Raw genomic sequence first — 12,940 nt, 5'->3', positions numbered from 1 at the left:
CTGGGTATTTGTGAAGTAGAGCTACAAAAGCTGCACATATTTTAGTTCTGGAGTAGAAGCACAGTATTGTGGTTAACACTAACCAAAGCAGAAAAATTGAATACCATTGAAGCAAGATGTGAAAGCTATAACCAAGGCTGTAGAGTAAAACCAAAAACCCCCTCCCCTAAGAAACCCAACTAGTATTTATGTTTGCACTGTATGCATATACGTATTCATATATTTAATACTAAGCAAGTATTCATACTTAGAAGTTTACCTCCCATACAGAAAGAGACTACTTCAAATTACAACACTTAAAAGGACTTCCTTACCTGCTCTTTAATGTCTGCTTTCTCTTGTTTGATTAGTTCATGCACCTAGAGCACTTCGCTGTGTGTAATTTTTACTGTTTCCCCTGTTGAGCAAGTCCATTTCTTCATCCTGTTTTTTAATGCGAAGTCCTTACATGGTAAATTAGGAAAGAAAAGAACTTTTAGCTTTCAAAGCCATAACTTAAAAAAAGAAAAAGAAAAAAAAAAAAGAAAAAAGCAACAGAAAGATTGCAAGGATTAGAAACAGAAATGGAGGGCTAAGATATCTTGAAACTATTTGTCATTCCTGAAAACCCACTTCCACTTAGTCTTAAAGTCACTGGCACGATTTTAAGATGGTAACCCAAAAGTTCCCATGTTCATGGATCATGTGTATTTCTCACTGTACTAATGCATCTATCACAAACCATTTACAGTATCATCAGTATTCTCATTTTTATCTCTTCTTATAAAGCACATTAGTTGTTCATAGCACAGAATTAAGGTTCCCAGATTTTATATTTACCATATATGTCTGAACTTCATTACAAGCAACCAGAAAACGCAATGCTTTCTTTCTCTCAAATGACACATTTACTCAGCATCTCTTCCTGCTGTCTCACTGCATCTTTTACTTACATTTTTTCCCCTTCAGATGGCTTTCTTTCTCCACCTTTTGTTTCTTTCTTCTTTCCTGTAAATAACCCATATCTTCTGACTCATTCTTGCCTTGCCTGCCTGCAATTTTCACATCCCAAAGTTGTCATCATTTCAATATTATATTATTTACCTCTAATTCCCCCAGTGTCCTTCCTTTCTTACTCCATGTTTTTCTGTTCTGTTCCTTTCAGCCCCTAATGTTCTGCAAGCCAGCTGTTTAGTCTTGTCTCAAAATTTTCCTGTCTTCACAATTATTCCTGTCTTACTGTCAATAGGGCTTTGATACTTTTGGTTCTTCGCTCAGCTTCCTTCTCCTCGTCCACCTCAAATCTTGCTCCATTACTTAAGCTTTCACAGATTCCCCAAACATACCAGCGTTCTCTTTTTGTACTCACTCAATCAGCTGCTTTCTCAAACTATTTTCAAATGTTAGCCTTTCTCCAAATAACTACCACATTTTCATTTTAGCTCCTAATTTACTTGTAAAATCAGCAAAAAAAAAAAAAAAAAAAGATCCTCTAAAAGTATAGTTTCAGTCTTGGCAGCACATTTTAGAACAAGGGCCTGTATTTCACAGCTTGGATCTTTAATGAGCCCTGCATTGTTATTTTTCTTTCTATGAAAAAAGTTGGCTTTCCATATGAAGAAGCGCTAACTTTTTAAGGGACCAGAAAATTAAATAAATTTATCTGCCTAATTTCCTCAGTTGTATTTCTTTTTCATCTTCCAGTGGTCTAGCATACTAAGAAGTACATATTTTTCTATAATGGGCTCTAAGCAGTCTCTAAATCAAAACAGGTATATCTAAGAAATAATATCCTTATGTATTTCTAAAAACTTCCCTCCCTTTTTGTATCTTATTATCAATAACTGACATCTACGACCAAGATTTTTGTGATTACAAGCAAATATGACAGATGAAACTAATAATGATTACAATGCCAAATTATTCTTACATTCAAATAAGAAGAGCTGTGATAAGAAGCACAGAGAAAGATTAAGCCTACAAATCTTTTTCTCTTAGTTCAGTTACTGCAAGATGGGAATCATCGCATGTATCCTAAAAAAAAAAATTTTGTCTCCAAGATACTGCCTGGCTGGATATAGGTTTTAAGACTATCTAGCTTATTTAGTGTATAGTATACTATAATAGAGTCCAACTCTATTGTAAGATCCTGGCAAGACCATTAAAGACATTTCAGACCTAATATGTCCTCCTCCGGAGTTCCTAGCTGTAAAGACCACAATTAAAATTGAAGCTGCCACTCTCTATTTCCTCCAGATTTGACCAGAAAGTAATCCTCCTATGCAGGTAGTTGTAATCATATGAAAAAAGTGTCTGTGAAACCTGTAGGCTTATAGTGAAGTTGTCAGAATTTTCCGAAAACTAAGCAGGAGGAAGTTTTCCACTCTAAAATTGTCACTAGAGTTTTTGTGGGTTTTGTGTGCTTGAACTAATACTGACGCGTGACAGTATCACCTGTAAGGCCTGGATCAGCCTCATATGTCTTTGAAAAGGAAGGAATAAAAGAGAACACAAAGGAGAGTTCCAGGGTTTTCCTTGTAAACAAACTTCCTTCTCCCTCCTCCTTCCAAAAAAACCCGCCAAACCCAAAAGATAAAAAAAAAAAAAAAAAAAGAAAAAAAGAAAAAAAAGAAACATCAACACACACACAAATCATCAGAGACCAGAACAGATTTTAACTTTTAAAGACCTTAATAAGACTTACACAGCAGCTCTACTTGTCTAAGCATTTCAGGTGTACACCAAAATACTCTGAGTATCTACTTCACCTGTTAACATATACCACAATTCTGTACGATGATAAAAAAAAAAACCTAGCAAATCACTATAAAATGACTACGAGTAAGGACAAACTAGTTTTAAAGCTCACGAAATGTGGAGACTTCTACATGTGCCTGAATATCTGCCACTTGGCCTCAAGGCCATTCCAAGTCCCAAAGTAAGCTGATATTTATCACCTCATAAAAAAGATGTGTACACCTAAGTAGGGGAAAAAGAGTGACGTTCGTTGGTGGTTTATATAGAGGATCACATTACCTTTCTTAAAAGTAAGAGAAGAAAGATCTTCATCTCTGTGCTTGGGGTGAGAAGATGGAGAACGGATGGCTCTTGCAGAAAACTTTGCTTTGGAGAAGACCTTAATAAAAAAGGTAGAATGTAGACTTGCACAATGAGTAAGCAACCTGATTTATAAAACCCTTCCCTGAGGTGTTAAGGAAACACAAAAAATTACATTTGATTTCATTCTGAATTAAAGGATTTACAGTAGATTCTTAAGAAAAGTTAGTGCTATTCTGCATTTACCCTCCAGGTATCTGGTGGCTGTTTGGCTATATCTGCCAAGAAAGATTGTGAAGTTCTCTGAATATTCCCAGATGCACATAGCAATTATGCCTGTTTGAAGGCCAAATGAGAAGGCTACAAGCTGCATAGTCTGCTCTGCTCTGCTTTGTTCTTCTCAAATGAATATGATTTTAAACCTAAATACTGAAATAACACTGAATATTTAAAAGATATTTAGTGAGTTTTTCCACAGTGCCTGTTTGTTTTCCATTCCCCCATGACATCTCACAACTCTAAGTGCTCAATGACAGCCTGTAGAGGTTTCGCCATAATCCACCTTTATCCATTAACAGACACTCAATCACTAAAGTGCTTACTAGACTAAACATATTTATCCAACCAAATCACACTTTACAATGCAAAACTGCCAATCAGACCCCAGCTATTAACAAGGAACTGCTTTAAGGGGATTTTGGTGTTTGTGCTGTGAAGAGCATGCTTACCTCCAACAAACCACTAAACCAAATTAACATAGCTGTATCCTCATAAAAGAAACCAGATATCCTGTTGTGAAAATAGAAAGCTTGGTAGGACAGGGCTCCTTTGATGCCTAACAGTGTGGCAGACGGAGGCTTCAGACTACAAATCTGCTTACCACAGGCTCATTACAAAACCCAAGCATTAAGCTTTTGCTAACTTTAAAAGCAAAATAAAAATGTATCATTTGGGTAACTCAGTAAGTCATCAACTTACTAAGTTACTGTTATAATTGCAGTAAGTGCTGTAATTGTTGGATAAGGCTCCTTAATTCTAATTGCTCCTTTGTCCAAGATCATGTTGTAAAAATGCTTGCATTAGCCAAAATAAAATCCAAGAGACACAAATGTGGTAGTAATAATAATTCTTTTTATTAGCCTGGCAAAGAGGAAGAGAACAAAGCTTTAAAAAGACTTCAAAGTTCTGACCAAGAGAAAAAAAATCTAAAATCGGAGAAACATGCATACACTCTGCCCTTTTATTAGACTCATACAAACTAAGTGCCATCACCACAACTTAGAGCTTGACAGCATTTCTTTCCCAGACAGCAGGAAAAGTTACACCATCCATGTTGCAGGGCTAATTTAAGTTCTCTGTCAAAAACTACATAAACCAGTCCTGTATATTCTCACTAGGAGGCCCTAATAGTTTTAGACTTATTGGTATTATACCTCCTTTAAATCCCAATATTTTAAAACTGATTTTGACATTTGCTGAGGCTTGGTGCAATTTCCCTCCATTTAGCCACAGCAAAAAGAAAGTTGAAGTTTTGAATTCTGAAATGACTTGTTCACAAAAATTTACCTTTTTTAAGACATGCCTGTCAGTTTTAAAACGCATACGTGTACTTCTCCACTTTTAGATATCTTTAGCTCTGTGGTTGAAATATGTATTTCCAGTCCTTCACTGCTTATCAAAAATAATGAGCACTTTCTTTTTTACTAGCTTTTATAAACACTTCTGGGGAAAATTTTATGAGCAGCTAGAACAAGTTTTACTTCTTGGAGAGAATGCTTCATGCTGGAATGATATTCAAAATGAGTAAACCACAACATGAACAGATTTTCCAAAAATTGCTAGAGGAGGCTTTGTAAGTTGGAGCTGGAAACACATAAAGTACAAATTAAGTTGTCATGTAACAGAATAGTATACTTTTATATGCTAGACTGAGACGTTATGATCCACCATATTACACATCCCTCTCCAGTATATCTTCAGTTTACATGTGTTCTGAACAATTATGAATAATAAAAAAAATGTAAATTGAAGTTATTTCAGATTTGTGCATATGAATTTCAATGCTTTTTTTTTTTTTTTTTTTTTAAACATGGAAGAAACTGATGCAGGTTTTCAATACCTGATTATACCACTTACAGAAAGGGAAACACATCACAATGATGCTTGAAGAACAAGAGTAAATGAACCAGTTGCTAAAAACAAGTGCTAAAAAATTACTAATGTCAGAATGACTTTTCTACTGAATAACAAAGAAGCAATGTTAATAGCTACAATGCTGCCATGGAATATGAATTTGTCGGTGTTCCACTTTTATATTTTTAATTGGTGTTTTGTTTGCTTTGAAAGACAGCACGTGTAGCGTACTGAAACTTTTCATCAGAATGTGAATAGTACAAACAGTGGAACAAAAAATATTTCATTATTTCATAGCTTTGTTACTTAAGTAATATGCACAGACACATCATTAAGGCATTTTTCTTGAATCCTTATTCTAGCACGTTATGTTCAGGTGCTAAATACATCAGTGAACCTTAAGCAAACTTTGTATGCACACAGGGAAGGGGAGAGAAGAGATAATCTATTGAATTATGTGATGCAGCTCCATTGATACGCGTTAAGGCATACAAGTAGTAAGAGAATGTTCTCCATAGCTTCTGTCCTAAGTATCACACCCTGCTGTTTCTTTGTACAAGTACAGTATTATGCGTTTTCACTTGTGATACATGAAAATGTCAAACTTTGCATTTATTTTCCATTTGTGTCTTTAAACAGACCTAATACATCCAGCCAGATTGCCTATATTTTCCACCATATGGCCAGCACCTCTTGATTTGTCTATGGGAAATGACATGATTCATTTTTTAAACTTAATCCTCTGAGAAGGCTTTTCCACATGTCACTCAGTATTGATAACTTTTGTGGAATTATATTTGTAGAAAATTCAGTTAATAAGTTAGTACATAGTTTGTTAGCTGTCTGTAAACATCTTTGTTTCTTTAGGAAAAAATTCCTGCTGTAAAGTACTTGAAGATTAAAATAAAATCACTAAAATCCATGTTATTTCCTTACTGTTATATGACACATTTGTGCTTCGTTATCCACATCCACTGTACTGCTATGAATGTTAGCACAGCATGCTGTTCAGTAATCCTGTACCTCAAGCTTAGGTAATCCTGTTAAGTTTGTTTACTGTATTACTATATGATGTTTCTTTAGAATATTTTAATGCAGCTCTACAATCTGCTGAAAATCTGCAAAGTTATTGCAACTACTCCTTGTGTCCTTAGCCTTTATGTTACCATCAGGCCATTTTGTCTCCCAATCAGCTGTTAGTAACTGGCCAAAAGAAAATAATACTATCGATCCTTCATTATAGAGAACTAATCTGGGCAAAAAAAGTAGATAACAGGCAGAATATGACATCACTGATCGTGTCGAGTCAGGTTCTTGGGGTTATCAGGTAGGCTCAGAAATATTTCTGCTGGACCACCGCTTTCCCCAGCAAAGCCATTCAGTTATGTTAGTAGATTGTTCCCTATTCTCCAAATATAGAAGTCATACATTGTCTGGTATGGAGCAGAGTATGAGTACGATGACGTATAAACTGGCTTAGGACAAGCCAATAGTTAGACCTGTATGTATCTCTACGAATATCTACAACTGTAGCGACAACTTCATATTGTGCAACCCTATTTCAGGTTTCTTGAAGAAATCCTTCAAAAGATTATACTACTTTCTTGGCAAATATGTGGAACTCCTCCAGTCTGTACATTTGAAAACATTTGAAAAGAAAGAAAGAAAGAAAGGGTGTTTCCTTAATGAAAGGTAAATATCATCCCTATCTTATGTTAAATAGCATAATGAATATCTTGTAAATGGGTCAACAGCTCTAGTTAAATGTTTTGTTAACTATCTAGCTTAAGTACAGCAAAGTACTATCTGTATGAAAAGAGGCTCCAGAAAACAGTGTTACAATAATGGGCAGATAGCATCTTATCTGCTAACTAGAAGAAACATTTCACAGAAAAAAAACTTCAATTTCTGTTTCTTCTTGAATTGAAAGATTAAAGGATGATAAACACTGTATTATCATCAGTACTTTTTAGACAACTGAATCTAAAAAAAGTACCACGTTCCTTCCACAGTTCAATGGTAAACGGATGTTAAACAGGACTTCACCTCAAGTGGAAGTTACAGGCACATACAGATGGAACGTACTCTCCCTCTATGCTTTAGCTAACCTTTATAGGAAAGTCTCCAAAAAGGAAAACCCAAATCAAAATGAAATGCACATTCCAAGCAGAATACACATAAATGGGGCTTTAAAAAATTAATTTCATTAGATTTACTCCTCACATTCTGACAGCATGTAAAGTATTCAAGTTTTAATAAGCCCAGTCACAAGACAGTATTATACCAAAATGGAAAAAAAAATTGTAATATCTACATTCTACAATGAGTTTAGCATAATATTGGTAGGTTACTGAGTTGATTTGACTGCCTTTTTTCTTCACAAATAGATACTTTTGTTTCTGTTATATTCTAATTTGCTGATGGTAGAAAACCATCGGTAAGAGGTATTTATTACCTACTCCTTTCCTCCTCCATATCTTTTAGAATTTTAGTATTAAAAAATAGTCCTATTTCCTCTTTTAGACACTGATAATTTTCCATGATGTTTTAAGTCTTATTTTTTGTTGCTGAGAGTCTACACCAATCTATAATTTCTGTATAGATTTAAAAATGAACATTTACTTACTAATGGGAAATCAAGTGATATTTCTTTAATTAGATTTGCTTGTTCCAGTAAAATATTTATTCGATTGCTTATTTCAAAATTCTTTACTGGAAGGTCAAAGATTAAAAACATTCTCCTGTGCCCTCAAATGCAGTGTAACAGACAACCTTTGTTGTCTTGATTTCCTGCTACTCACTATTTGTCAGACACTGATTACAAGTAACACCCGGAGAAGTTATCTCTACATGGTATGCTTCTAACTCAAATGTCATAACCAGTGAGTCATAATGAGTAAGAGAAATAAGATTACCTTTTAAAATAAGTTACAGTAATCCTTTTCTTAAATGTCATCGCTAACAACTCATTCTTTTGCACAACATGTAACTTTGAAGTAAAACCCACTTAATAATGCACAGTGACATGGTATTTCCATGATGAGAAGATGAGTAAATTACCTTTTCCACACATTTTCATGTGAAAGTTTTTGGAGCTCAAATCTAATTGCTATAAAGACCAAAGTTCATAAGTATCAGTAGAAATACACTGCAATTTATTTTAAGCATTTCTCTTCCTTGCTTTCACAAAATTCCATAGGCAGAGAGGAAGTAAATCAGACTATAGAAAATTGGAAAGTTTTAAAATAAAATACTGAGCAAAAGAAATGTTCCAGTAGGTGGGGCAATAAAAATGAAAGGCAGGTCCCCCAAGAGTCACAGCCAAACAAGATTATAGAGCAGGAAATGGCCAAGATTGGATAAGAGGGAAACAATACCAGAGACACAGGATAAATGGTTCCACAAAGGTGAATGGCAAGGGAATTCTGAACTGGAGATAAAGGACCCATTATCTGAATTTCTTTAATTGACTGATGTTACAGTGGATGTCAAATAGAAAAGAATCCTGTGTAGCTATTAGCCTTTAAATAAGTGTTCTGGGAAAAAGACTCAGAGACAGACAAGTTAACTAACAGTGGTATAGCACGGATATGAGCCAGAAACAAAAGTTAGGGAACTAACAAGTGCTCCAAGTACGAGAAACTACAAGTATTTCTTCATTTACCCATTTACTATACTCAGGAATTCGCATTGCTCTCATCTGCCACCATCTCACACACCCAAGTGGCAGATATGTCCTTGCACCCACTCATTTGCAATTCAGAGGAATAGTTTTCTTCCACTTCAAGACACGTGAGCAAAGCATCCAGGTGGCCCCAGAGCAGCTGCAATACCTGTTCCTGCCACGCTCCCAGGGAGGATCCAGCTCTGCTCTTGCACTGAGGTGCACTCCGGAAAATGCTAATACTTTGCTTAGATAGCTATTTGAAAAAGTTACTGCAGTGGACAAAGGTTATTACTCTTCTTCTTTCATCAGGCAATCTCAAGGAGATTTCTGTGAATTCCTAGCAATTCCTGACAAACTGTATTGACTGAGAGAATCATAGAATCACTGAGGTTGGAAAGGACCTCTAAGATCATCCAGTCCAGCTGTCCACTTATCATCAATATTTCCCAATAAATCATATCCCTCAACACAATGTCTAAACATTTTTTGAACACCTTCAGGGATCCAGAATCTTCAGTCTGCAAAGCCAATGTTTTCATCTCAGAAGTTGGTCTAACTTCCAGGGCATTATTACTCCTGCCTGTTTCGTAGAAGGGCTGATTCAGCAGCTAGAGCAGTAAGCGTGTACATAGAAAACCTCTGCTGGTGAAGAGTTAGAATTTAACAAGTCAGACTGTTCATCATTATTTCTTTGCAGCTGCTCTCGCTTTTCCTAAAACTTTTTAAATGTTATTTACAAAAATCAGTACACATTTCTTGAATGCTTAACCAGTTCTTTGAAGCCAGGAGTGTCAAAAATTATGAACAATGTTATAAGTAATGGATAGAGCATATAAAACCTGAAGCTATCAACTCTTCGATAGAATCTCTAAATACAAGAATTTTCTATTCAAGGTATGCTACGTACTCAGAACAACTTCCAGTCATTATTCCTTTGAAAACTGACATTTTACAACAACTTGTTCCATCTTTAATCCCTTCATTTTTGTAAATGACAGAAGAAAAGCTGTTCATTTTCAAATTGCCTCCTCTATCCTCACAAGCCTTCTTTTGTATGAATTCTTCTCTAAAATGGAGAAACATGCACCTTTTAGAACTTAACCATACTCTCCTTTAAGCTAATTCAACTATTATTTTTGAAAAACTGTTCAAAACAGGAAATTTTTTAAACATGCCTAATGTAAGTTTTAATGGATATAGTGCTCATGCAGTGCAATTATCATACTTTCAGTGGAGGGCATAAAAATACCTGAATTGCTTTTCAAAGGGTTTTTTATTTTTATCAAGAGTAGGAAAAAAAAGAAGAATACCATGCCATAAAAAAAAAAGTTAAACAAATATATTTGAACCTTAAGGCAAATCATTGTAACTAGTTGACATTCAAGACCAAAAATAAAATATTACACAGCTGCATGTAGTATTTGTCTTCAATGTTCAATGTTATGAAGTTTTCATTACTTCTTGATAGCAGGTGAGATCCAGTTTGATGGTTTAAAGCATGTATACTGATCACTGCCCTTCAAGAACTCCCCTAAAATTTCCACAGAGAGATGCTGTTGACTATGAAGAAGACGTAAAATCTCAACTTGTTTGATTAAAAATGTGGTGTATTTCCTGTTCACTGATAATATTGTGTAAAACGCGAGTATAAGCATTGATAGTACATACTCCTCTCCCTGGAGTTTTGCATTAGTTTAGATGCCTATTTATCTAAACTAAGAAGGCAAAACAGGCTGTGATGGCCATTCCATGCTGAGAAGAACACTCACCCAACCTTTGGAAGGTATATCTGTTTGACAGAAACTGGATAAAATTCAAAGTCATACTGGAATCACGTATCAGAACTTTAGGTCTCTGTCTTCATCTGGCCTTTCACAACTCCTCTCTGCCCAGGTGCACAAAGACTCTGTTTTAACAGGAAAAAATCTAATTCACCTGCAACCTGTTGTGCAGAGTCTGTTTTCTTACTGCCATGCACGAGTTTGATTCCAGAACTTCATCTGTGAGCTTTCTAATCAACTGACTCTGTGCTAAATATCCTCCTCTGCCTCTAGAGATCTTGTGCTCTTCTAAAGACAGATCATGACTGTGTGCTGAAACAAGGACCTGTCTCCCCAGAAGAGGTACAACTGAGAGCTCAGTGTTGATCTGATTGCTCCAAGAGCCTTAGAAGTAGGGAAGTCACTACAGGGAAGGAAGATCTGGAAAACAGGTCAACCAGCATTGCTGTGAATCCAAAATTTTCAGTTACTTACTAATCTAAACTACTTTTTCAGCCTTGCTTGAAAGTAAGCCACGAGTTCTTCCAAATCAGTAACACCCAAAGACCATTCAGAGCGTAAGTGCAATACTGTGTTAGGCTGGTAGTCTGCCCAGACTTGTATTCCATTTCAAAAAGCATAAATATGAGATATTTAAAGAGAAGGCCCAAGGCCGCTACTTTGTACAGTCCTTTTTACTTTCACACTCCTAAAATCCATAATTGTTACTTTTGAGATATAAGAGGGTACACCCTTTCCAAGTTATTCTAGAATCCATATACAACCACACTGTCCTCTAAGAAATTTTGTTGAATATTCTTCTCTCATGTGCTTCCACAGTCTCCTTTAAAAATAAGTACCAAAATTTCCCAAAATTTTTGAGGAAAAAAAGAAGTAGTATTAAATCTGTTTTATAATAATGTACTAGTTTCATGAAATGATCTGGTTCTTATCCTAAGGCACTTGCTAGCCAACAGTACATCTCTTAACATTATAAATTAATAACTTTGAGAGCTCCAAGTTTTCTCCATTGTTAATAAGAAAATGATTTGATTAATTCTCCTGCTGCATGTTTATAGAACATATAGTAACTCAACCAGACAATTAAGTTTCTTCAAAAGTTCACTAAGGCAGTAAAACAACTCTGACTCATTGCTGCTCTGGCACAATTAATACCAGTCCCAATTATTTCAAATTTTAAACAAATATAAAACATATTTAGAGTTGGAAACCCACTAGTACCAGTGAACTTTGCAAAAATTATAGATAAATGTTTCTGATAATATTAGCTTAATATTTCAGTGAAGTCATTCAGTGGGTGGGTCTACATGCAGTATTTCCTTTTCGGAAGCTCAGGGATTCTGTTTCCATTCCAAATCAGAAGGCTCCCAGCCTACACAGCACTGACTTCTATCACATTTGTAGATACTGAGCATGCTTTATCTTTATGTGATTTATTTTATGACACTTAGCAACAGCTGACATTAAGACTCCAATACCAGAAATAATAATTTGGGATAAGGGATGCAAAGATTTAAAGAGAGAACTTCTAAAGGATGTTTTTGTAGGTGGGAGACCAACTCAACCCAAAGCCGACAGAGACTTTGCAATTCATTGTTAACTCCAGGGAACAAGACATCTAAGATATATGGTACATAGTCAATGAATTCAAAGATGCTATAATTATGAAACAAACAAGAGAGTTTAGCAAAGCAGATTATAACAACAAAAAGAATAGATAGAAAGCTTACCTGTGACCTGGGCTTGCTGCAAAACTCCAGAGAAGGGATCTCCAGAAGAGATCCTTTCCTCCTGGTAGTCAGCTCTTAAATGGGTCTAGGAGAGGTGGAGCCAGGCTCCACCCCTTCTGTCAGCACAGGTGAATTGCCTCCACTTCTGTTCCCATGGCTGACTCATTGCTTGCCTCAGGTGATCAATCAGAGGTTCAGGCCATGATTAAGCAGTTCCCCTACATATGGCTACTAGCCATTATGTATCTCTTTATTTCAAAGTCTGGTATTTCGGTTCATCCCATTTGTTTCGATTTATCTTCTAATTTCTATTGCACCATCTACACAGGTTCTAATGACCATTTATTGTATCCTGAACGAGAAACTTTCAAAGTTATTAATGAGCAGACCTATTCCAAAGAAGCGTCCTTTCCGTTCCAAAGATTCTTTTCTGAGTCAGAAAATCATGGGCTGCAACTTCCGAAGAGAAAGAAAAGATTATCCTAACCCTGACTGAAAAAACCCATGCTGATTAACCTACACTGAGGTCCTACTGGAGAGAAGGTTATTACAGGCTGAACCATGTCATCTAGTCAATAAAAAAACTAAAGTTA

General features: G+C 35.7%; 1 long non-coding RNA gene across 1 annotated transcript; it reads right to left on the bottom strand.

Annotated features, from left to right (window-relative positions):
- Positions 1 to 330: 330 nt before the first annotated feature.
- On the bottom strand, positions 331 to 12,387 carry LOC122156581. Its single transcript, XR_006167534.1, has 3 exons — positions 12,348 to 12,387; positions 3,016 to 3,115; positions 331 to 443 (listed from the first exon to the last, which is right to left on the bottom strand). It is a non-coding gene; the product is annotated as an uncharacterized LOC122156581 (long non-coding RNA).
- Positions 12,388 to 12,940: the final 553 nt, after the last annotated feature.

Source organism: Centrocercus urophasianus, unplaced genomic scaffold, assembly GCF_019232065.1.
Source record: "Centrocercus urophasianus isolate 14NV4802_14NV808 unplaced genomic scaffold, USGS_Curo_1.0 seq_13, whole genome shotgun sequence".
NCBI classification, from domain to species: domain Eukaryota; kingdom Metazoa; phylum Chordata; class Aves; order Galliformes; family Phasianidae; genus Centrocercus; species Centrocercus urophasianus.
This window is presented reverse-complemented; position numbering and strand designations above follow the sequence as displayed.